Below are 26,291 nucleotides of genomic sequence, written 5' to 3' on the forward strand. Positions count from 1 at the left end.
TCTGTTTGCTGTCATGAAGAAGTTCTGGCAATATTTTAAGAGAAATGAGGTAATAGCAAGTCAAACAACTTATGTGCCAGCTGCTTTTATTAACAACTGCCAAGATTATTTTTATTTAAGTAATAAAAGTAACTTTGCCAAATGAGGCATTAAGCAATTATTGTACATGTCCTCCTGACCCAACCTAAGCGCATTGAGGCTAGCCTTCCAGTGGGAACCACACCATATACTGACTAAACCAAGTTAAATAGATCTCATTGCATTTGAAAGTATCCTTTATGCAATGGGCATCAGACCAAACCTGTTCATATGTACAGTCTTGCCTCATCTCTCATAATCTCAAGTACATTTGTGAAGACTTCTTGAGGAGAGAGGCACCCATCTTATCTTACTTATAGACATCATAGAATGCAGTAATAGTGAACAACTGTAGTTAAGCAGGAGTATCTGGTAGCAAATCATGTTTCCATGATTTCTTTTGCAGTTTGGCCAAAAGGACATGTGCACTAAATGAGGCTAAATATATTCTAGGAAACATACCCCATTTAAGAAGACTTCCACAGCTTTCATAACTAACCAGAAACCGTAGCATTGCTGTATCACCAGGGTGGCAGAGGGGACTCTGTGATCTGAAACTAAATCTGTTTCTAAATCTGCCTGCAAAGGCAGCATATTCTGTAATTGCAGTGGGAACCTGTGTTTACTTTTGAAATCGTCCAGAACATGGGTCCTCAAACTGTGCTCTATAGAGCACTTCCAGATGGCTTGGAAAAGCCAAGCAAAGAAGTATGTGTCACTGTTCAAATAAATTGTGCTTCATGTGAGTTGTAACCCAGGATTTTGAAGTCTTTCCAGTGTTTTGGGAGCAAATGGAGCATTTAAAAAGCTCCCTGCTGCATCCTATAATGCTGTGAGTTGTCTTAGCTTGGGAAGAAGTTACGTAGTCTCAACTATACCAAGTAGATGTCTTTTCTGTTTCTCCTTTCTAGTCTGAAAAGTCTCTGATTTTCTCAAATTGAGCTTCTCAAAGGTGAGGCGTTACTGGCACGGATTTAAACTGAGGTGACTACTGAAAATAGTGTGGTCAGCTGGTGGCAGTCATGTTGCTCTGCTGTGTGTCAGTATGTCCTCTTCATATGAAGACATAGTAAACCATGATTCTCTCTGTCCTGATGCTGGCATTGTGAGCTGAGAGCACAGGCATGTTGCCCTGGGAATAGATACTTTATAATTTCTTGTTTATACAAGCTGTCACAGCTACCACTGGTAATCTGGGTGAGTAAAGCACTGTTCCCCTTGAAGCCAATGCCATCTCTCCCATTGATTTCATTTGAAGTGTGTAGACAGATGGGAAGACAGAACCAGACTAAGCCTTCTCCCTCCCTCTTTGGAGCCTTGCCACACTGGCCTTCTGTTCTAGGTTTATATCTGTGGCACTTTCTCCAAGACCAAAATGACAACTTGTGCTACAGATTTGATCCGTATGGACAAACCAGAGTTCAACAAGAGTTTCCAAGTAACCTCTCCTGTTTTCCTAAATACTGGAGAGTAAGAACATCCCCGTATCCAAATTTTTCTTTATAAAAATTCTGTCTTGGCTGTAGAAGGAAGTGTTTGCTGAATCTGTGGTGTTTTGTTTAGCATAAAACTCCATAGAACAGGGCTAACATCACCATTCGGTTTTTCTTGTTCATTCGTTTAGTCATAGTAGGTGAAGAGCTGTAAATGTTCTTAAAATTGTTTTCTATCAGCCACTTCACCTTGCAGTCAGAAAAACAACTAGGAATTCCTGTAGAAAGAGAAACTCTCTGGTGTCCTGCCCAGGACAGGAAAAGCAAATGCTAATGTGAGTCTTTGGAACGTATCAAGCCCAGTCTAGTTGGGCTTTTGCTTAAGAAAAAAGCTATAGGATTTTTTTCTGATGATTACTGCAATGATGTCTCAGTTGAAAAGAGATGATTAATGACCTCTTACATCTGAGAAATGGCACAAGACTTTGCCTTTCCTCTCCAAACAGTTAACAGAGAATCATAGAATAATTAGGGTTGGAAAAGACCTTAAGATCATCTAGTTCCAACCCCCAAAAGAAGAAGGGTCAACTTATAGCCTGCCTTGAAATTACCCAACTGGCATTTTCTTTCATCATATTCGATATCACTCGTGTATGGGATTTGGCACTTAGACATCTCTTAGTAGCCTTTTTCTACAGGTTAAGTTCTCTTTAATATCTTGTTTTCTTCATACCTCCCTCCTCTCATCCCATCCCCAAACTTGCCTATCTTTTAATTAAGTGTGATTGTTTCAGAATATTCCTGGTACTAATTATTTTTTAAAGCTTCTTAAAATTAGAAGAGGTGTCCTTTGAAGAAACAAGAGTCTTTTTGAAGGAGTTTCCATTGGCAGTAAGTGAGAAGTATGGCAGATTTTCAGTGTGATCTCTTGAGTAAGGAATCACAGAAGGATCCCAAAAGCAATCTGTGAGCAAGAACCAGTTCTAAGAGATTTGGCCGACAGTCAGGTTAGGAGCCAATTCATGAGCCAGGAAAACAGCTGACAGCAGGGATTACTACAAAGCAAACTTAATTAGGCAACAGATAGGCAGGAAATACGCCAGTCATGGAGCCTGCAGCCAGATGGAGCACACAATGGAGATGGTTAACCAGGCAAAGCTGTGTTTGTAGTGGTAAAAGAGACTGTAGTGCCAATTAGTTGGAAGTAGAGCCAAATGCATGGGTCCTCCAGGCTAGCTGTGAATCCCTGTTTCTTTGGAAAAATGTGTAGTATTTTTGGTGTGAATCACAGCTTTTCCTGATATGAAATCATAGATTTCAGAAGAGAGGAGAACATCGTGACGTTTCTCAGCTGGTGAGTGAGATTGAAAAGCTGTTTAGAGATGGCTTCCCTGCTTCAGAGTAGAAAAGGACATGTATACCTACAGCAAAAAAGAGTAAGACTTGTGAAGTAACTGTAGGTTAATGCTAATATCAGAACATAGTGGGAATGAGAAGTGAAGGAATAGCATGATAATAAATACAGATAAATTCTGATAAATACAGAACAGTCTGCCTGAATCTGGGTATAAGCCTGAATTGTATAAAAATAGCTACAAAATGATGGAACACATAGCCCTTAAAGATGAGGGAACAGTGGGCAGGAATGCTCTGTTCTGAGCTTGTATATAGGAATGAGAGTGCAACACAGCAGTTTCTAAAAGATCCTGTATGAAAGACTCCCAGGTATAAGCTTCATGATTTAAGCTGAAACCAGGATTTTAAGTGTGGAAAAAGGGGTGCTTTTCAGAAGAGAAAAAAAGATGTAAAAAAAAGAAGAGTATCAACCTTTCACTTGACCTAATTCTGCAAAAACAGAAGGCAAAACTCAGATATTTGCCACTCTCCTTCTTTTAAGCTGTCGATTAGGGACATTTTAGCTGTTGTTCTCCAGTAAGTCATAAGTCCATTACATAGAACAAGCATATTTTCACAACTATCTAGTGTTAAGCTGGTTTTATGGGTGACATATTTCATGTTCTTTGGCCAACTGTGGAATTGCCAACATAGAAAACTTGGAGGGAAGGTGTGACTTGCAACGTGAAAAGGATGCCTGAGTTGTACCAGGTATCTCATCCAGTTACTTGTTTTGGAAAAAGGAACATTAGTAGTCTGAAAAGGAGCCTGGATACAAATGTCATTATAATTCATGGGTGATTTTTGAAAGGGTTTTTTTTTTTTGGTCTTTCTTTAAAAAACAGCAGAATGTTGCTAAAACTAATAAAAAGTCCAAGTAATTTGAAAATGTCTGGTTTTAATCCACAGTAAATACAGTACAAACGATGCACAACTTTTGAAGGACTATTAAAAAAAAATCTCTGGTTGCCTTTTAAAGCTTCTCATACTTCTTTTTAAATGATCAAAGAAAGCTCTAAAATGCCTCAGTGTGAGCTGAATTCTCAGTATACAGTAAATGAAGAGGTTTTTAGTACGTAGTGATAGCTCTAAGGGTGATGCAGTTCTGCCCTTAAGCTTTTCAAAGTTCTATAAAGCTGTTATCTTTTAAGATAGATCTCTTAGACTTGCGTTCACATCCATAGTGTTCTGCTGGATCTGTAAAGCAGAACTTGTTCTGCTGTTTAGTTGAGCTGTGTTCTGTCCACCTGCTCCCAAAGCTGGGCTGTGTATTAGCACAGCAGCAAACCTGCTTCAACACCACATTTGTTCTGCTCACATCTCTCTTCCCAGACCAGCAACATCTGCCTGCTTGTGTGTCTGGGTATTCCCGTTTCCTATCAGGTTCCCAAAACACAATCAAAGTTTCTAAACATGGAAAATGAATAACAAATGCATCAGCCAAGATACTGCCATAGCTATGTTTGCTTCAAAGTGCTACACTTGAAATAGATTTTGGTGTAGAAGAACTGTAATCTCTTAGATATACACGCAGAGCCCATGCTCTGCAAGGCAAAGTCTCTACAGATAACATATTTTCAGACTGTACTCTGTGTTAGACATAATGAATGTAGGTCATAGAAACAAAGACGTGTCTTGGATCTGAGTGTCCTGTCCCCTTGTGGTTGCAAGATTCATAAATAATCCTGTTCAGTAGAGTGGGTATTTTGTTTATAATGAATTTATCATTTGTAACTTGAACCCTTAACTACAGTGATGGCAGGTTTGGATTGATGAGCAATGTCATCACACTTAAAGAGCAGAAGTTATAGCTGGTATACTTTGGCAGATACTTCCTGGGAGATGTGCACTATACTGGCTCCATTATCTGGAGTGGTGCTCACCCTCAGCCCTTCCTGTGGATCACAGTGCATGCTTATCAGGAATCTTCTCGTTGGAAACACTGTTTAGTGTAGTTCCACAAATATATTGAGGATTGCTTACCCTGTCATCACAAATCACACTTTGTGAACAGCTGGAATGTATATCAGGATATTCCTATAGGAGTAATGTAGGTAATGGGCATTTTCTAGCAAATTTTTAAGCAGATTTTGTTTCTTCTTTGTACAGCTTGATTTCTCTTGATGGTTACTGACTGTGTTGGCCATTCTGAACACCTCCATGATGATGTTGTGGCATTTCTCTTAGGATGATGACTAATGACTGAGAATCCCAGCTGAGACAGGAGAAGTCCTGCAGTGCACGGCAGTTACAGCAGGAGACGGTGCTCCAAAGCGATTTCACTCTGAGAATTAGTTTAGTTACGTGTTTTCTCAAGTTTTAGTTAAGAAATCTGTTATTTCCTCAACTTTATTTTCAGGAAAGTAGGTGAATAAATAGAAACTATTTTGAAATAAACCATCCAAAAGCTAGGTCTTCTTAATAAAGGACCTCTGAAAATAGTCAATTCTTCTGGAATATATTTTCTCTCCAAACTTAGAGACATGTGAAAGAGAAGACAGCAGAAGAGGTTGTTCTTGTCTCATTTTAATTAGGTCATGTCTTCCTAACAGTACAAAATGTTTTGGGAGGCTATCAGCCTTTGGAATCTCCTTAGCAGTGGAAATAGAGCCCAGCTTGTCTCACAGCAAATTCAAAATAAATAAATAAAGTCTGCATGCAAAATCTAGGCAGCAGGTGGTCATTCCCTGTCTCACTCCAGCTGCACTTGAGCTGTAAATCCAAAAGTATTACAAAACTAGCAGTGGGACACCCAGTGGTTCCTGGTAGGCTTGGATCAGTGTTCTGGGACATTAAAGGGAGTTTTCCTAAGATTTACTGTTTTCTCTTGAAACAATAGATGACATAAATGTTATCTCCGGACTTTTTCCAGAGCAGTGAAGTAATTAAACTTCTCTTGTTTTTCTAACATCAAGACTAAAACCTGAACTAATCTATTCTAACCATTCCCTTCTTTTTTATCAGCCGGAATGTGCATTAACTCCTGAGAACATTTGGGTGAATAATAGCTCTGCTTACGGTGGCTTTATTTTGTGCACTGGGTGACAGAAAGCAGTCAGGGTTTCCTTCACAGCATTAATGTAGCTGCTATATTCTGCATTGTTTTTTCTTGCACAAGCATGTGTCAGGGGTACCACGTTTACATGTCTTTACATTTGATGTTACCGGTATTATGAACTCTTCAGTCTATACTGAAGAGGAAAGCTGGGTTCCATTGGTGTTATGAGGGATTTCCCATCAGCTGTAAGGAAGCCAGGATTTTAATTTCCAAACCTTTAAAGCAAATTGCTTTCAGGCTTCTAAGAATGACTGCTCACCCAACCTTTTACGTGGGCCATTTTATGTGAATTTTGCATAGGGGAAGTAGTTTCAAGAGAAATACCTTCCAATGTATTTTTCTTCACACTTGTTCAGAAGAAGTGGTGTGAAAGCTCTGTACAGTGTTGGCTGGGAGAACTGTGTTTTTATAAACCTGATCTCCTTTGCAAAATGAAGGCTTAATTTATTTCGAAGGGGTGAAGATTGTCCCTTCAGCAGATGGACAGATGGCAAGAGGCAGGGAGAAGGAAGGAACATTGTGGGTTTTTTTCCTGTCTTACTGTGTCATAGTGTAGTTTGCCCTGGAGAAAAGAACAGTCTATGTGTGTCCCTCAAGGGTGGTGAAGCTTGAATAGTCCTTCCATCTTGTGCAATAGGCTTCTTTGAAACCTCCAGATACATGATCTTTTCCAGACCTCCTCTTCGAGCAGCACGATTCTGCCATGGCTTGCAGTGCCACATCAGGAGAAGCATTTAAAAGTGGTTTCCTTGCCCTTGCAAAATGGGTTTGGGATTTTTATTTTCATTTTATAAAATGTCTTGATGACTTTTGAGCAATTGTGGTGCTTGTTGTAGTCAGTTCAATGATATTTCCCTGTTTAAAGACCTGCAGAGGAAAATGCAGCTTACAGTCTTTTAATTTCTTCCATCTTACACTTTTTCAGTAAATGCACCTCTTGGCACAAGGGACATTGGAGTGGGAGTGTTTTAATTTAAAAAAAAATCCTTGTTAAATAATCCTGCACTTAATTAAGTTTCCTCTGGTTTAACTGGACATAGAAACAAATAACTGTGGCAAAGGTTCCCCTGGAGAAGTTGTTTCATGTTTCTGTGACTGTTCCATTTCCGTTTACTGCTGTCTCAGCTGTTTATCCTGGGGCTGTCTGGATTGTCTTCAGGAGCGTAGGTCAGAGACTGCGTAAGGCAGTGGTGTGTGACTTGGCACACCTATGATAAGGACATCAGGAATACAGGTAGCTCACAAGTCCCATCAGTGCTCATTTCATGCAAGTCCTGTCTTTTAGAAAGGGCTTCCAACTGCTTCTACTTTCCGCACCAGTTATGCTATGTAACAGCAAGGAATGTTGGGTTTTATGGTTCAGGCTGGGAACTTGGACCTGTCCTTTCCAAGCTGCGTGAGGGTGAGTGTGTTATTTTCCTTTGATGATATACCCAAACTTACCTTAAGCCTACAGCAAAGCAGAAGTGCATCAACCTGCTTGGGTGCCAGCTAAGTGTGGACTTCAACTTGGAGTCAGATCTACATTCAGAGTACAGTGTGCATCTGTCTATATGTTTGCCACTCAAAATGGCAGAGCACATGGATGGAGTTTAGCACAGGGAAGAGCCTGGTCCTGTTTAAGGATGGAAATTCTATAAATAAAAGGGGAGTTGCAGTCCCTGGTAAGTCTATAATTTATGTTTCTGGCCTGACTTTAGAAGCTAAGTTGAATCATGGACACACTCAGTGAAAAACTGGTTTTTGAAATGGCAAATGACCATCCCGAGGAGGCTTACTAACGCTGTTGAAGATACATGGCAGTGTAAATAATTTACTTTCTGCCTGTCCTACTTGTTATTTCTTAAAATAATCCTCTGGGATATTAAATGTAAGTTGATTCACTTCCACAAGGAGTTTAAATAATTCCTCACATACTTATTTTACGTGTGGAAATGTTGGTCTGAGAACAGATTTAAAGTAAACTGGGAAATAGGAGAGTTATGAGACTTTTACACTTCCATGGGATTTGTAGCTGCTTTTCCATCCCCTCAACAGATCAGCAATAGAAGTAGGCAGTGAGAGTCTCTAGGTATGTGAGTGTGTGAGTTCTCAGCATTGTAAACAGTAAGAAGAGCTGTAGGGAGATATTCAAGCTTGCAAGACACAAACAGTCCAGCTCAGACAGTCTAGATCAGATAGTCCAGCTCAGAAATACAAAGAGAGGGAGACTGTTTGAGAAGGAAGGTAAAATGTCCTGGTTTTCCTGTCACTGCTTGTGTCACCTTTAGCATAGTTGTTGCTGTCAGACCCAAGTCCAGTAATACCATTGACAGCCTCACTGAAGACTACAGAAACATGAGCAAAAGCTGAGGGCAAACAGGACATGGCAGGCTTAGGTCTTCAGAACAAACTTTTCTTCAGGCAGTTAGTGAACATGTTTGAAGTTGTTCAGTTTTAAGAAATCTGACTTGTTGGTCCTTGTTTGTAGGGGCTGGTGAGTGAGTCCTTCAGCAAGCAGAGTAATCATGAGTGTGGTGGCATCTGGTTTGTGTGGGGGTATGTGAGGCCCAACAGCATCTTCTCCTGGTGTCTGCTATTGATTTTTATCTGGAGTCATTTTCCTCTCTGCCAGTAAAAAGGAACATGTTGCACAGGAAACTTGTCTCAACAACCTTCAGGAAAAGGTGAGAGGAGGTTGCAAAATTGGACCTTATCCACATGTGCTCTTCAGAGTAAATCCTTCCTCTGCTCCTATACATTACGTTATTGGTGAAATACATCAGCAAATGTTTATAGTCAAGGAAAGTTTGTACTAACAGTGTGTCATGCAACTAATCTGTTTACGTTATAAATAGGGAACACTAAGTTAGCTCCATTTTGCTCCAGATGCAAGTGTCTTATTAAATATTTATACATGGACTAGACTGTTTACTTTGCACCTCATAGTATAGTTGTATTGGGAAGACTCAGAACACCTGGGGTTTAGTGAGGTCTTAAGGAAAGTTTGCTTCAACTTTCCAAATTAAAGCTTAAGAGCCCACTGAATAATGAGTATATGGCAGGAGAGTTTGAAGTGAAGTATCAGTTGTAGAAGTACGTTTCTAAAATTGTGATTAACAAAATATTGTGAATACCAGATCTTGATTTTACTGTGGTTCTGCTGCATTCCTACACTTCTCAGATAGAGAAATATCAGAGAAATACCAGAGTTTCCCCTGGTTGAGCTTTGTGGGAGGTCTGTTCTTTACACTGGTGAAAACCAGTTGCGAGCGTTAAGTAGTCACTTGGCTGACTTCAGTGATGCTACTCTGGGTTTATGTAAAAAAAAGTAGATTAATGGGATCCTGGACCACAGTGTTACAGATGTGCTGGCTATGTAAAGTATCCTTTTCTGTAGGCTGTAGATCTAGCCTTCCTTTCAATCTTAGGTGTAACTATGAGTACAAAATCTGACATCCAGAAGTAGAGACTAGCGTGAGAACAGTTCACTGACAGAAAGCAGAAAAAAGCCTGAACTTATTTTGCAGTGTTTCAACTTGGTGTTGAAACACTGACTGCCTGTGTCTTTAACAGTTGTATCACTTGAAGAAACATGTACAAACATCACTGTTTTTTAAACTACAGAAGTGTGAGTGAAAAGCTTCACTGATGTGTAGAACAAAAGCTATAGCTATTCAACATGAAAGCTGGTTATTTATGTGTAATCTTGCTAACGTTGTGCATTATATTAGAGAGACTGGGAAGCAGTCTCTCTAATACAGTATTGACTCATTGTCGGTGTTTTCCAGTGTGCCCCCTGATCTTGTTCAGCCTGTACAGCACTGGAAGCATTGCTGCTGTCCAGTCATTTTGCAAATCTAGCAAGAGTTTGTCTGATCAGCACTCACCTCCAGCACATATCTGCTCACATCGCCATGAGATGTGAACATAAAGGAACATTAACTGTTTCTCTTGAGTGTAGTGGGTTGGGGTCTTAGGCAGCTTTGAATATAAATTGCCTCTGAACAAATTTACGCACGTTTCTAAGATGTAGTGCCCTTTGCTTGCTCCTAAATGTCACTAAATGTTCCTGCATATCAGAAACTCCCTACTCTAATTCTTTTTAAGCATAACTAGCTATTCAAGTTACAAACTTTGGAGGGTGTCCAAGACCATAGCAAGCACCACTTGCTTGTCAGAACTAGTAGAGCTTACTCTTTTTGGCTAAACATATGGCATTTGATTTGGTTTTAGCTTTTTTTTAGGCACAGTATTCCAAGAGAAAGGAGCCTTATTCTTCCAATGTGAAGAACTAATGAAATGTAGTTATGACTAATAATGTTCTTTGGTGGTTTTCCGGGGAGTCTTTCTGAGCTAATGCTTCCTATGTTTAAATTGATTTCCAAATATTTTGTAGAAGTTGTGGAAATAAACAAAATCTACAGTTCTAGGTATGTACTCTTAAAATCTGCTTTGTCCCTGCATTTGTTTGGGTAGGATTTAAGAGTTGTATGGGCTGTATAAAATTTGTATTCCAGTCTAAACAAAAAGTATATTTACAAATTGTCTGCTTAGCTTAATTTTTATGGTTCTTGCCATACAACACACTGCTTGAGATACTATTCTCTTGCTGTATCAGTGTAAAAATATCAGCATTTCCCAATACTTTTGTGTTGAAACCTAACTAGAAAATCGAATTGTGGCAGAGATTTTATTTAAATCAATTACTTTTTACTTACGTGTCACTTGATTACTTTTTCTTGCATTGAACTTCCATACTACTACAAGTACTATAGAGATTATTTACACCATCTCTGTAGAAGAATCAAATTATTCCATTAAATTAGAAATATATCTGTCCTGTAACATCTGTATTAATGTGGGAGGTAAAACACTACTTCCAGCAGGATTGGAAGACACCATCCAGACGGGTCATATTTTAAAAGGAGCATTTGTACAAAGACACTGGTTTCTTTGGTCTGATGATTGTTTTTAATATTTATAGTACAGCAGGGCCTGGGGCCTCAGTTACACGTCAGGATCAGTTGTACTTTGTATAAACAACAAAAAAAGCCCTGCACCAAAGAACTTTTCTTCTAAGCCTTAAATGTACTGATTTTTGAAGAAAAGCACACAGCTGGGACAAAACCATGGAACTATCCCAAACTGTAGCTGGACATGAGGCCAGATCTGATTTTTCATCCATCTGCTTTCAACCGTGGAGCATTTGGACTTAGTGTTCCCTGCAGATGTAACAGGGAAGTTTAAAGATACATTTAATGGATCTGCAATGTAATTAAAATTAAATGATCCCACAAGCAATAAAGACACTCAAGGAACATGAGCCAGAGAAGGAGCCCGAGAGTATGTTGGTACAGTCTGATTTAGGCAAGCATATAAGTTTAAGTGGTCTCCAGTCTGGCACTGACTCTAAGCTTGGAGTGGAGTGAGGCAGCATAGAGCTTCCCATCCTTGACGAGGTGAGTGTGCTCGCAGAGCATGCAGGCTCTCGACAGAGTTAAGGAACCATAAAACCAACACAAGAAGCTGTGCCGTGTCCTATTTGTAATCATTAGAGCATGGATTGAGTCTTAACATTCTTTTGTTTAATTTAAAGATACATAGATCACTAATTTGACCCTTATTGGATAGCTGAATGTATGTAGATCACATAATTTAGCTAGAGTTACAGTCAGTGGTGCAAGATATCTTCAAGACAGTATTGTCTCTGCAAGCACTGGCCTGCTAAGTGCTAAATAGGGGTGGGGATCCAGTCTCTCTTGGAAGGCTGCTGGACTTGGAGATACTTACCAAAAAAATCAAGCCTTTGAAGCTGCTGACATTTGGAAAAGGATATGCACTTCACATACTGCTTCAGTGGGGAGGAAAAGTAAAATAAGTCAGTGTTAATGGTTAGTTGTTTCTTTAACAAATACAGTGTGAGCTGTTAATACTAGAGTGGTGTAGTGATAGAAAATAACTATCAAACTAAGTAATATTGATTTGATACTGGTAAATCCCAGATTTCTTCCCCACTTGCTGTTGCATCCAATAACACGAAGACAAAGAAAATGTATTTTTCTTTTATCTATTTAGCAAAAATGTAGTTTCTGGATAGTTAAATTTCGCTTCCCCAAGATAAAATCACTGTTATTCCAGTTGACAGATAAGAGCTTTTGCATTGCAATGTTACTTGTGTCAATACAAAAAATCTGTTTCTGGAAAGCAAAGAGAAGACGATGCTGCTTTTGAGACTCAAGTAAAATCCCAATGTTCAGGATGCAGGTCCTGTGCTTGGGCATGTCCTTTCCAAGAGCTGGGAAAATGTAACCATGGCTCTGCAGCCTGTCTTTCCCATGACCGTGTGTGAAACTGCCAGTCAGCATTTGTGTGCTGGCTTCTTGGCTTTATCATTTGGAACGATAGTAAAAGCAGGGAGGTGGCTACCAGATTCACATAAAAACCAACTAGCAGGAGTCTCCCATGTGTATCCACAGTGCTTAGTTTCGTGATGGGAGCAAGGACACAGTCTGTTTCCTTAGTACAAGTTGAGACAAAACTTCACCTTACCCTATGTGTAGGACTGTTGACTTTTTATGGGCTTCCCTTGAATTTTTCCTCTGACATCAGGGAGATACTTCACTGAAGTTATATTTGTCTAGTTTGATGCTGTTGAGAAGACACTGGAGCCTTCATAGGATCCAAAACTCCATAGAAGCAAATGTTTATTGAGAGATCCAGATACAGACAGTGCAGTAACTCATATTCACTGTTTTGCTGTTCTCGCTGGCTAAAAGATAGGCCATTCTAAATACCTACAGGGATTATGAACAACTTAATCTGGTGTCTGAAGAGGGCTGGTATGTATGTGTGTGGCTGAGGGCACAGTTTATTGCACATGACGCAGATACAGCATGGTGTGAGGCTTTAAAAAATACCCTGTGTAAAAACACTGGTGCAAATAGCTGTGGTTTAACTGAAATTGGAGGCACTTAATGAACAAGGGAAATACGAAGCCAGTCTGCAGCAGTGATCAATAGAGGATTCATTTTTTCTCTGTTCATTTAAAGTATGCTTTGCTTATTTTTCTCAAACAGCAGCCTGATGGCTGTTCCCTAGCTGATGGCTCTAGGGAAAGGGCTTAGTGTAGTTTGTGTAGCTCAACAGTGGCTGTTCTGGCTGCAAAAGGAGCACTGGCAGCAACTTCCAAAGAGTCCTGCTGAGTCTGTGCAGACCAGATCCGCTTCCAGTGCTTGTCCTCCCCGGGTTTCTGGGGGGCTGCAATTTTTTTATAAGCTGCTGGGAGGCTATTTGCAGATCTGAGGCAGTTTGGTTCCTCTAAAATGACGTGTCATCATGTTGGCATGTAGTAACACTACTCTTTGATGTAATGGGATGATGCTGAACCAAAGCATTGCTGCATTGTGGTGCACTGGTCCCATTTGGTATATTTGTTAGCAGAGTTTGCTGTCTGAAACAAACCCATAAAAGTGATTATGCTATGAACTTTGTATTTCTCAGGCCTTGGATAATTCCTGTCATTCACTGAGCTTTAAGTGAGTGCAAAATAAAATGAGAAATGTAAAATCATCTTTCAGACCAGTATGGCTACATCAACATAACTAATAAAAACTGGAAGATGTATTTGCTGTTTGAAATGAAGAATATACATGCAAAGAGAAGGAAGCCAAACAAGATGGTAACACCTACTATCTTTAAGTAAAAAAAAAAAAAGGCAAGCCACTTGTTTTTGTAAAACGTGCTGTCTCTCTCTACAGATTTCTCCCAATTTCCATCATTATGCTGTCCTGGCTACAGTAATCCTGACTACTGAACTTCTAACCAGACTTAGGCAATGCTTGGAGGTGCCAGCCATCTGTAAGTTACAACAGAGTGAAGGCTACTCTCCTCTGTCCTATATAGACATCAAGATTAAGGCCTACTTAAAGACTTCTGATTTTTCAAGTGAGAAGCAATGTGACTTTTGTATTTATATATGGATAAAACGTATTTGATATCCTTGAGGTGTTTAAATTCATGCTGTTATTTTGGGCCTTTTTTTCGGTGGTTTTATTTTTCCTTTCAGATACATAACTCTTAAGTATTCTGAAAGCAATCAGAAGCAATTCCAGCTTTGATTAGCAGCTAATTTAAAACAACTGATGAGCTGCTATACACCTCCCTTTGGCTTGTTGGTATGTTTGCTTAATGGCAGGATACATTCCTAACTTTCAGACATTTCAGTTCTGCTTTGGTACGGTGAAGGCCATTATCTGACTTGTAGTCTGCCAGAACAGGGAACATTTTCTCCTTTTATTTTAAGAGGGAAGAAGCTGCTGAGCTGCTTTGGAAGTAGTGGGCTGGTTATTGTCTGTCTAAAGCTCCCTAGACCTGTGTACAGGACAGCACCAGTGCTGTTATCCCGTCATCATATACAGATCGCTGATTATCACACCCCAGTGTTCGTGATCTTCTGCAGCACCGCTTCCTTCTGTCTCTCATCAAGGCCCAATGAGCACAGTCTGTGACAGGTAAAATCTTCTTCCAGACCTCAGATACTCCCATACAAAGAGCTATGCTTAATCCCTGGCCTAGTGTGTAATTTAGTAATCTGCATGGTCATGAATTCCAGGGATATATGGGCAGGAAGCGCAGAGCAGTGTGGGTAGCAGGGCAGGCCTACAGAGTCATTTCAGCCTTTGTTGTATTGTGTAGCAAGGGATTTTGGGGACAAAGAGACCTGTCTGTCAAAGATTAAGCAGACTGGAAGTGTGATTTATACCAACAAATGAATGAAGCTTTTTGGAGTGTTAATACAGCCACGTAGTAAATGTCCAAGGACTTAAACATACAATTTATGTGATGACAAGCAACATTGGAATTAATCATTTATTCTATATACCTTAGCCAGTGGGAATTCAAGTAGGTGAAGAGTTCATTTCCGTCCTTATCTTGATCAATATGCAACACTTATTAGGAGAAATGAAAAATCCTCAATTTTTTCTCTCTCCCTGACTTTGGTTTGAAGTTATTTTTACTAATTGTAGTTATTCTCCTGCACTGCCTAGTAAACCAGCCCCTGACTGACTGGCGCTTCTTGTTATCAGGCACTGCAGTAAAATTTTGCCTAGGCCTGCTCTGTTTAAGCCTCTAGAGATAACTGGAATCCTGCCAAATGTTATGTTTGTAGATTTGCAGGCCTCTACTACCCTGCACTCCTGCTTTGGTCTATATATTTCCAAGCAGTGCGTAGATGAGAATTCACAGATTCCATTTTTTCCTCCCTTTAAAGTGAATTGTTTACATGTTTGCAAAACTCCCCTCGGCTCTGCTGTGTAACAGGTCTCTGGGAAGAGATTTTGTTCTAAATCTGCTATCTTGAATAAGCAAATGGTTCCCATCTGAGTTTTAAATCTTGACTAATATTATCTGTTCCAACCGATAATTTTGTTTTTAGCAGAATGCTGTGCAAGGAAAGCCTCTCAGACCTTTCTGAAGTGCCAGGAACATGCTGGGAAGGCTATGGGAGGCAAAATGTAGGGGAAACTGCTTGCAGAGAATCTATTGTTCACCACTGACCCCTTACTGGACAGATCTGTGAATGGCCTACTTTCCCTGCCTGATTTCTAACTAGAAGCATCCTCTGGGGCTGAATGACCTTAGTGGATAATGAGAACTTTTGCTGTGTTTCAGTCTTGTAAACAGAATGTTTAGGATGTGGAACATGGTCTGGTGACTAAAATGGGGGTTTTAAGATGTGTAGAGATATATGTTTTAGATGGGGTTTTTGTTGTTTTATTTTGATTGTTTTTTTCTTTTCCAGAAAAGGCTACTTTATTCACCAGATGAATAATGTTAATACACGATATGGTAGTAGGGCTTAGAAGTAGCTCTGTGCCGCATAGATCATACACCATGTTCAGGCTTGGTTTCAGCATTACGTTGTACTAAGCACTTAAATTTGGTTGTAATAGCACAAAGACCGGATACTGGGCAGGGGAAGGGATGTAAGTAATACATCAGTAAGAACAAAGGAAAAAAAGCCAAGATCGTTTTCTGGAACATTGGTTATGGCAATTCATATGTACACATTTTCTGTGTAACAGTGAAATGTAATAGAATAATTAGATTAGAAAAATAGTAGAAAAATCCGGTATGATAAAAGTGAGCCAAAAAGCAGTCTTAAGATCATGGTCCAGTATAGGTTAGGCTATGACTTGGATTGCAAGTTAAGGTAGAGGAAAGGTTCAGATTTTAAATTCAGCTATCTCAGCATCTTGTAAGCTTGTTCTTTCAGGAACTCGAGACCTCTTAAAGGCAAGAAAAGATACAGGCATTTAAATCTGCTTTTAGAATGCCAGTGTTATGCTTGTGATCCAAATCTCTATTGTTCAGATTCTAATGATTCACTTGACATTCTGCAGAGACAGAGAACACAATGACAAACATTTAGAAAGTCATCTTTTTTTATTTATCATTAGCTACCACCTGAAAAAACACAGCTGTGTTTTATTGCAAATACTAAAATAAATCTGTGCTATTTTAGTTAGTATTATTTTCTGCAACCAACTCACCTCAATATATGAATCATTACAAAATGCAGTAACACTTATCACTCTAATATAAACAGCCACGTTACTAGCTAGAATATCTGCTGATAGACAAAGAGTAATAAGAAAAGCTTGAGCAACTTTAATGAAGATTCACAGGCAATCTGTTAAATATGAAGATTGTTTTCTAAATGGATAATTTTACAGAATTTAAACCAAGACAAGTTTTTCTGCTTTAGCTGGAATACAGTGAAGAGGTTGACAGCAACATAGGAAACTTCCATAAGATGTATTAAAACTAGGGGAGCAACAGAGCTACAGCTGCTAATTACAAATTAATATGATATTATGATATCTCCATTAAAATGGTCCTCAGTTACAATCCTGTAAGAGAAGTTGTTGCTCGATGTGTCATACACTACATTAGCACTTTTTGCTCAGATTACATCTAGCCATTATTTTACTATAATTTGTTCAGATAAACTGCATGTCCAACATTTCCAGTTATCAGTTCTCTGATCCAGTTTGTTGATAGCCACCTTCAAAGCAGAAATCAACAAAGAAATTAACACATTCTTTGGAATCAAAGACAAGACTGTTTTCCATAGCTGTGATGAACTGAGTGTTTCTGAACTTCCCAAATATCCCATTCAGATTGAAAGTCTTTGCCTGGCAGAAAGCATTTTGGAGGTTTTTGAATCTATGCAAAGTAAATAGATAGTTTATCACATTAATTTTCTTTGAGTGAATGAACCTCTCCAGCCGTTTAATTTAAAAAATAGATTTGATTTGACATCTGGGAATGGATGAGCCTACCCCAGGCTGCACACTCCAGATCTGAGTCTAAAATTGCCTGAAGAGAAAGAACATTGCTATTGCTAGCCCAGAAAAAAACTAGGGCAGGATCCTGCTTTTCCACTCCAGTGCTTAGCAGGCGACCCAGCTGGTGAGCATGAAATAATTGTCCTAAAGGCTGGTACCCTTGAACTTCTTCCTGGCTCTTGTTGATTAGCGGATGGTTTCTCTCTAGAAGTGCATGAAGCATTAAATCTTTGCTAGAAGTATTTAACTGACATTTTTGCAACTCTTCTTGTACATCTCCATGTTCTTCCCCTCTTTGTGGCTGTTCCTGTAAAAATGCTCCTAATTTGCTGGTCTTTGATGCATCTCGTGGAAATGAGTTCCCCAGGATAAGTGCCAGGATTTAAATAGACTGGGAACTTAGTTTAGGTGCTGATATAAACTAAAGCTGGGAATAGCTTATCTGTATCTGAAACTGCAATAAGGAGCTCCAGTGAGTGAAGTTTCTCTAAAAGGTTCATGAACTATATTTTGTTTCTAGCATGAGGCTGTTTAGAAAGGCCAAGAAGGCATCATGGAAGGTAAGTGATCACTAGAGCTCTGTAACTGTGCCCATGCATGGAAACTTCACGAGGTTTTTGGTTTTTTCATTACTGGTTTCTTCATCAATGTTCCTTTCTTTTCTGGTTGAATGCCACATTTGGGCAAGTTTTGGTGCAAGAGGACACTCTCTGTTCCCACAGCATAAGGGAAATGGAAAGCTCTCTGTATCATCCACAGAGCAGAATGGGCTTCCGTAACTCCATTGTCTCTTCATCTCACGCTTCTGGGTCTGTTCCTTATCTCCGAGTTACTGGGGAGCAGGATGTGTCTTGACTGTACTTTATTTCCAGTTCCCAGGCAGAAAGAGAGAAGTAGTCCGTGTAGTTATAATGTATTATTAGAAATTGTGAGCCAGGGGAGAGGTACTTTTGACCTTTCTAATACCATTTCCCTCTTTCCTTCCTTTCTCAGTCTTCCATTTTCAAAATCCCACAGCTGTTTGGTGCTGTAGAGGCTGCTGGACAGAATTCTATATGTAAAAAGAGTGAATTGTCCACTGAGATGTGTGAGTTCTTCCTGCTCATTTCCTTCTTAGAGGGTTTAACTGCCACTTTCCCAGTGCACAGCCTGGACTGTCATAGCCAGTGCCTTTGTGGGATGCATGAAAGTGCAGCAGGGAAGACCAAACCATCCTATCTGCTAAGGAATACATTTATTAGGGAATGCTGCTATGGCAGTCTCTTCTTGCTGGATCTATTCCTTGCCCACATCCCTGTTCTGTCTCTGAGGAAACACTAACTTTTCACAGCCTTTGCTTGCAAGGGGAATTAGGAATTTAAAAATTGGACTTGTTGTAAAAGAAAGAACTGGAGAGGAGCCCAAAGCAAATTAACAGATCTGGACACAGCAGACCCTGAGGAGGTTTGGAGTCTGTTCGGCTTCAGCATGTGGCTGAACCCTCCCTGCCTTTCTAGATACAATGTCCCTTTAATAGTCTTAACAGGCCTGACACTGGCAAGATTTCACTTATTCAGTACACTACTTAATACAGCTAATTTTCTACTGACAACATTTTTTTGCAACAATGAATCTTCTGTCACTTGAATCCATGAAGAAGGCAGCTTGGAAATGCCAGCCAGAGGGGGAGGTAGCGAAACAGTCATTGTAGCTGTTCACTTAAACGGTTCTTTAGAAACACATTGGGCTGTTTTGGTTTGTTCTGTAGGGTGCTAGGGATAAGTGGAATCAAAAACAACACAACACTGCCTGTTCTTTCCTCGTGAGCCCATAGAAAATCCCTGAAAAAGTTGTGTGTTGGAGGCTATATCTTAAGGAGAGTCAGAAGATGTGGTTTGGTGGGCAGAGGTCCTGATGTGACTGCCCATGAAGTCACTATGATTCAGTATTAGTTTTCCCCAAGGGACTTGTCTAATATCTATAATTAACGTTTTATCTTCCTCGGTAATGAGCTATATAAAACTTATATAAATGGTCTATGAAAAATAGTTTTCTTGATCTTAACAAATTTGTTGGAGAGGCAATATATCTACACACATATATACTGTATGTACATACATACACAAACAGTACCTACTGCAAGACCTGTAGCCAGGTGTAAGCTTAATAAACCCCAGTGTGTGTCTGCTCATCCACATTGTTTATCATGTGAAAAGCAACAAAGAGAAACATTTTAAATGAGATCAAACTAAGTGATCCTATTTGATTGTCTGATTGAAAGAAGTTATTAAGAGACAGCTTTAAACACAAAATGTAAAAGCAGACTGCAAAGTATTTCCGAGGGCAATAGAAGTAATGCCAGAAATAAGGATATAAGGCTGAAGAAGATGAAACAAAACGAAGCTGGGAGTAATTGTGGGCTGTTCTCCATTGCAGGTCATGCTGATGTGTAGCATAGCACTATGGGTTACTCAAGAATAAAGCAATTTTAATTATTCTTTTAATTCACACAGTTTTCAGTAAACATGAAACCTAATTGTAACCACTTAGCTGATCCTTTGCTAGAGCAGTAGATCCAGATGTAGATACCTGATGTTCTATGTCACTGTAAAAGGCTTTACTGGCCTGTAAGGGACAAAAAAAAATAGTTGGCAATAGAACCAGTGGCATCTGCAGATCAATGTGGTTAGAGAAAAGCCCTGCACACAAAGCCAGCAGAGTCAGGGGCTTTGACCCTCACTTCTCATTCACCCTATCTCCTGTTTGGGGACCAGCAGCTGAGGAGCTTGGTCATTTCCTACTGCCATGCTTTCACCAGGGACAGCTTGTGTGCACTCTTGGGGAAAAAATTGCTTTGCATGTGCTGCCTTGTCTACTTTTCTGTGCAGCCATCAGGGAGATGGAAAGAACTCCTAGAGAACCCTGTGTTTTCTTCTGAAAGAACTAATTCTTTTGTGCTAAAATCCGGCTTGGGACTTGTGCTGCTGTCAAGAGATGTACACAATATTCACAAGTGCTCTTCCCTCAGTTAAGGGCAGGAAAATGTTGTGACAGCTGCTGTCCTATGTGAACAGGTCGAGGAACTGTAAAGGCTTTCTAAAACATTTTTTAGAGATTAGGCACTGAAGACTTGAGGGAGAGAAGATGAACTGAGGTTGCAAAAGACCATAAAATCTCATAAACCACTCAAACCTTTGGCTGTACTGTGGTCTTTTGTTAAATCAAAAAAATGCTTAGTTCATAAGTAAATTGAAGTCAGTCAGACCTCACTTGCTGCAGCATTTTTGCTAAGATTTCATAATTGTGTAATCCATTCTTTTAATGTAAGCCCTATTTTTTGGAATGTTGATGAGGGTAATGTAATGCCAGAGCCCCATGAGGTGTGGGAGCGGTTCCTGTCTGCTGGTACTCACCTCCTCCTTCATGCCTCATTTCCTCAGCTGCCTCTAAGTCAGGCTTAAACATGCGTGTGATTTCAGAGTAGAGCGAGTTGTTAGTCTCATGTGCTGCCTGCATGAATTGCTCTCCATTTGTGTATGAAGCTAGCATTGCCCTTCCAGTTTAAAACACAAAAAGGCCCTCAAGATATCAGTCAAGCTGGCAAAAAATCCTTTTGCCATGGCAAGTAGTGAAAAGTTCATCTCAGATGACTATCACCTGGGCCTTATGGCCGATTAGCTTAAACAAACAGCTGGTAAGCTGGGGATTCAGGGGTGATCACCTCTGCTGCTGTGATACCTGGGACACGGTTCATCAGTATTTAGTCTCTGCAAACCATAATAACTGTTTCACACAGTTTCTGCTGAAATAAAGGCATATTTCTGAGTGATCATCATGAAAAGGGCATGTAAATGTCATTAGAATATATAGCATAGCACCTTAAAAATAAGCTTTAATTCATAATTGTCATACAACAGTTATTCATTTAATCGAACTACAACATAAGTCATCGCTATGCTTTGTGAATCCTGCTGCTTGCTCTTTATTTAAAATATCCCCATGAATAATACCTTTAGATTTCTATAGTGCCTGTCATTCTGTCTGACATTTAGCAATACTCATGGATCCCCTTCTCTATGGAGTGCAGCACAGGAAGGCTCTTGCCCAGCCAGTGCATCTCACATGGATGTTACAACCCACAAGTGACTCACAAGTTACTTTCATGTTATCTGTGCTCTTTGTGGCCTGGAGCCTTTCCACATGCTCTTACTTTCTTATCTATCTTGGATGTTTCAGGACATCAAACAAAAAAGCAATCTGAGTTAAAGTTATCCTTTTTGACTCTTACATTTTCTTGAAAAAGTAGTTTCTTTAAACATTATGAAGTATAAACTGGAATAATTACTTAGATTTAACACTGAGTCACTCCTGGCATTGTCTGTGGTGGGGAAAAAGATGACAGTATGTGGTCTCTTTGTGTGCTATAAATAGAAATAGCAAATATGTGGAATTGATTGGATCAGAATGTTCCATGAAAGTTTTTAACTGGGAATTGAGCAAAGAACAAACTTTTCAGAGATTTAAATATCTAATTTAAAAATGAAAATGTCCAGGGTTTATATGCAGTTCTGTATTTATAATGTGGTAAACCTTCCATTGCAACTTTTTGTTACTGAATTACAGGATTCAGAAAGTAAATGGTTTATTGAATCAAATTTCATTATTTTTTTTTAAGCAGTTTAAATAGGGTGTCAAACCATATATATATTCACACTTTTTTTATCACCTACATTTTCTACTTGTGGACATGTCTAGTCAGGCTTAGTGGAAATAACAGAAGTATCTTTTGAAAATGGAGTTTACCGCATGAGCAAAAGTTGGAAATCACTATAAGAACAGCCTGCATTTGCTCATTACTACATTAAAAGATTGCTCCTGAGATGACCAGGGCAGCCTTGGCAGTCTGCAGTGTGAGCATGCCAAGCGCTGCTTCACATAAACAGAAAACTCCTAAAATGAATTATGATATTAAAGTATAATTTGTCTCTTTTCTTAAAAATAAATTTAAAAACCAATTATTACCCTGATAACCTTCCTTAGAAAACAGAGAACAACGAACATATTTGGGTAGGTGCTGAATGTAATAGGATTGTTGCACAGGATGGTTTTTCTGGTCCATTGTTTCTGTGTGCATATACAGTTTTGTGTATTCGTCTCATGCTGTGCGGGTAAAAAGCTGTGTAGAGGAACAGTAAATTATATGACAGAAGAAAAAGAAGCCATTTTGAAGAAGACTTTTCCTAACTTTTTAGAAGAAAAACTGAAGAATAATTTTCTTTAAAAGTACAAAGCATTTTTCAGTAGGGAAAATAATTACTTAGTCTGGAATGTGAGCAGGGCACTGGATACCTGACCTGTAATTTAGGAAAATAGTGCAGGGTTTTTCATCAGTAATTATTACGGTAGAACCGTGGGGCCCCAGTTGAAACCAGGACTCTCTTGTGCTAGGCACTGTCTATCCAGCAAGAGATATCCACTGCTGCAGGAATCTTGCAGCTAAGGCAGGGCAGATGGAAAAGGAGAAGGGAGGAAATTGAGGTAGAAAGAAGTGGTTAGCCCATGGTCATGCTACTCCCTAATGCCATGTTGCTTTGCACTGGTAGGCACTTTGTCTGAACTCAGCCTTTTGTAACATGGCATCCTTGATCAGAGAGAATGGCCATGATAAGTGGGTAATGCTATTTGCCTGCCTGAAAGAGCATCTTGAAGGATCCATCCCTTGTGTGGGCTATCCTGTACAACATGGGAATTGGGTACATAGATCTTCCTTCCAAGTTTCGGGCTTCATGCTGCTTAGTGTATGCGGTACATGAGAATACACATTTTTAGGGCCATAATGATTTAATGCTCGTCTCTTTGGTTTGCCTTAGTGTAATCAACTGAATACAAGATTCCTCAGACTACAAAGAATTTCTTGTGAAGTAAATCTTTTTCACTGAATTCTCATAGAGAAGGAACTATGTGTTAGTTTGAGAAAACATGAGCATCTTTAAATTCAGTTGCTCTTTTCATATACTGGACCTTAATTTTGCTTAGAAAAATAATAGTAATGGTTTGCTGCTTGAAATATGGCAGTCTACAAATTTACTAACTGAAGTAGGGATCAGTTCTACCCTACCTGTATTCTACTTAGTTACTATCTTACTGTATTCTGCTAAATTATCTCACTTTGTGAGTTCCAGTATCCTTTTTTAGGGATGAATCACTGAACTAGTATGTGCTAGTGAGTGAGGCTAGTGGAACTGTCCCCAAGTAAGTAAGCACTTGTGTTCTTTTTTGTCCCTGAAATGAGGGGCATGTCCGGTGGTTCCATACCACTGCCACGTGTGTTCCTTTGCACAGCGACAAACCAAATAGATTTATGCTTAATTCTCCAAGCTCACAGAGGCAATGGGGAAAAGAAGAATGTTTGGAATTTGCAGTGCTATGTGTAGCAGCTCTGCTTCAGTGGGCGAAAATTTATGTGGGGTATTAGAGTTGGCAAAATGGTAGGGACAGGAGAGAAGCTGTGATGTATTTGATTGTGTAGCAGTAGAGAGGCCCCATCGTTACCTATCACACTGGCCTTTCCTCATGACACCCTAGGATGCAGATGAATTAAAAAGGTGAAGGGAAGGCAGCACATGTTGCAGAACCTTTTTCGTCTTGAAAGACACTGCCATCAAATTACTTTTTCAGACTGTTTTGTTTTACTGCCTTTTGCAGCGTGGTGATTCAGAAGCAGTAGGAGGTGTCTATCCCTGCCATTTTTTCTCTTGTTTACCACACATTGAGAATGGATACCTGAATGGCTGAGACATTTCTGTATTTTTAATGTGTGTAATAGAGACGTGTATGACTCATATGGAACTTGTGGCACAAACTTGGTCAAAATCCTGAAATTATCTATGGAAGCACCATGGTGTATCCAGAAATAATGCAATGTTTTGCCAGGGTCGTATTCATTGCAGAGAGGCAGCCAGCTCATTTACTGCTGCTTGTGTAATAAAACCCTGGTGCACACATATGTTTGAGAATGCAGGTCATGATATTAAAATATATGAAATTCTAGTGGACATTTGAGAAAACATTCACAAGTCGCCGTGATTTCATAGACTTTGTCCTTGCTTGCTGTTAGGAGCATTCTATAATTTTCCTGTCACACAGCCAGGAAACCAAAATGATACCATTTGCATTAATTACTAATGGCTTTTCTACAGGCTACCGGACTCTCTCTCTCTATATATAACAATAAAAATAGGGAGCAGTGTTGATTGACTGTAGTTTCTGTTTGATGTAATCCACATATTATGTTTAAGCTTTTCCTCACTTCTAAGAGATGTTTTATTCTTGTTATCCTTCAGATAAGTAAGAGCAATCCTGATGCCAAAGCCCAGTAAAGACTAGATGCTTAACTTTTTACCACAAGGTAAACTCACTGAGGTCAAACAGTAGTTCCACCTGGTGTTGAACCCTCTAAGCTTACCTTGTGGTAAAACCTGAGTCTTCATTGTGCTTGTATCCTGGAATTGCTCCTGCACATCACGGAGCCTGCTCCTTGTAATGCTTTTATCTTGGGACAGTTCATGGGAGTGCTACTGAGTGACGAAAAATGCTGCTATTTTAGCAGTGGAGGCAACTCCTTTGTTTCAGCATAGAAAACATGATTTCCATCCACACAGACTTCAAAAGAAACAGTAGGAATTCTTGAGAGCCTGATTATCATGGCATAATCACATTATCAGAGAGATTAGAAGCACTTTACTGTGTCTTTATGGTTTAGTGACACTCTAAGGCACTGAACAGAATCTTCAAGTGCTGTTAAAATCTTTCTTGTAGGGCCCTATTGCAAAGGAGAGTTTTTTACCTACAGGACCTGAAATCAGAGAGCACATGTTTAATTCTTCTGTCAGAGAGCTGCAGAACTTGTAGTTACTGGTCTTTGCTGTCTCATCTAGATATATTTCCCAAAGTGACCTGCAGCAGAGCACAACAAAAGCCTCCTAAAATGTTAATTCCTATCAGTTCCAGTCATCGTGAAACACTGTTGTTAACCAGGCAATCAAACTAATTGAATACCGAAGTGTTAGCAAGTCAAACAAGTGAGGAATTCACAGCATTTTTTCTCTAGAAACCTTGGTGCACTCTTGGATGCTGTTGCTTGTGTGAGTGGTGGCTGGCAGTAACAGTAATGTGCCCATTTTTAGGGTATGTCTCTCCCCTGCTGTGTTGCCTTGAGGAAAACAGTTCACAACCCTTGTCTTGTCAGATGTTGCCTGAAAGACTCCGGGTAGCTTGTGACTGTGGGAAATGAAGAAGTTAAAGCTAAGACTGAAAGTGAGAGCAACGCATGTGATTTGCATAACATGTTCCTTGTTGTGTATGGTTGTCAAGGACCACTGAAGGTTTTGGGGGATTAATGTTATGATCATATGGTTCCCAATATAAAGGATTCCATTGATGATTAGCCCAGAGAGCTAAAAATAATCAACAGAAAAGCCTTTTCAGATGGGAATCTGTGCCTCTGGAAGGGCGCTGTATGGACAGTATCTAGACAGAAAATGTATGAAATATAAAACATGCACTTGACCTCTGTTAAAAGGCCAGGATGAAACAGTCACAACAGAAAGAGTGACACCGGGAGAACTGCTGCTTCAGTAGTGAAGAAACATGGAATATGGGATAAAATGGTTTATCCTGAACGAGTACTAAAAATTATCCTGGAAAAAGAATTTTTAAAATCAATGGCAGTTTGTTTCATTTTGTTTGATTATTACCATGTAAAAATGCATTTTTAGATTAACTATAAAGTCTTTTACCTGCCAAGCTGTGGAGTCGGGACTTTGTGTGTCTCCAGCTGAGATTACTAAAACACTTGCAGCAGGGAGCTGCATTCCTTCTGCTGGTTTAAGGAGTTAGGGAAAGAGAAGGGAAACACACTACCATGGGCATGAGCATAGGGGAGGATTGAAAGGAGGGAGATTTGGGGTTTTTTAAACTTCCTCCTCCATTCTGTATCTTTTAACATGAAGGCTT

General features: G+C 39.6%; 1 protein-coding gene across 1 annotated transcript in view; it reads left to right on the forward strand.

The window, feature by feature from the left end:
- Nucleotides 1-26,291, forward strand: part of COL4A6 (collagen type IV alpha 6 chain) — a 127,618-nt gene that overhangs the window by 50,102 nt on the left and 51,225 nt on the right. The gene's annotated exons all lie outside the window — the stretch shown is intronic.

The sequence above is a fragment of the Strigops habroptila genome, chromosome 9, assembly GCF_004027225.2.
Source record: "Strigops habroptila isolate Jane chromosome 9, bStrHab1.2.pri, whole genome shotgun sequence".
Lineage (NCBI taxonomy): Eukaryota > Metazoa > Chordata > Aves > Psittaciformes > Psittacidae > Strigops > Strigops habroptila.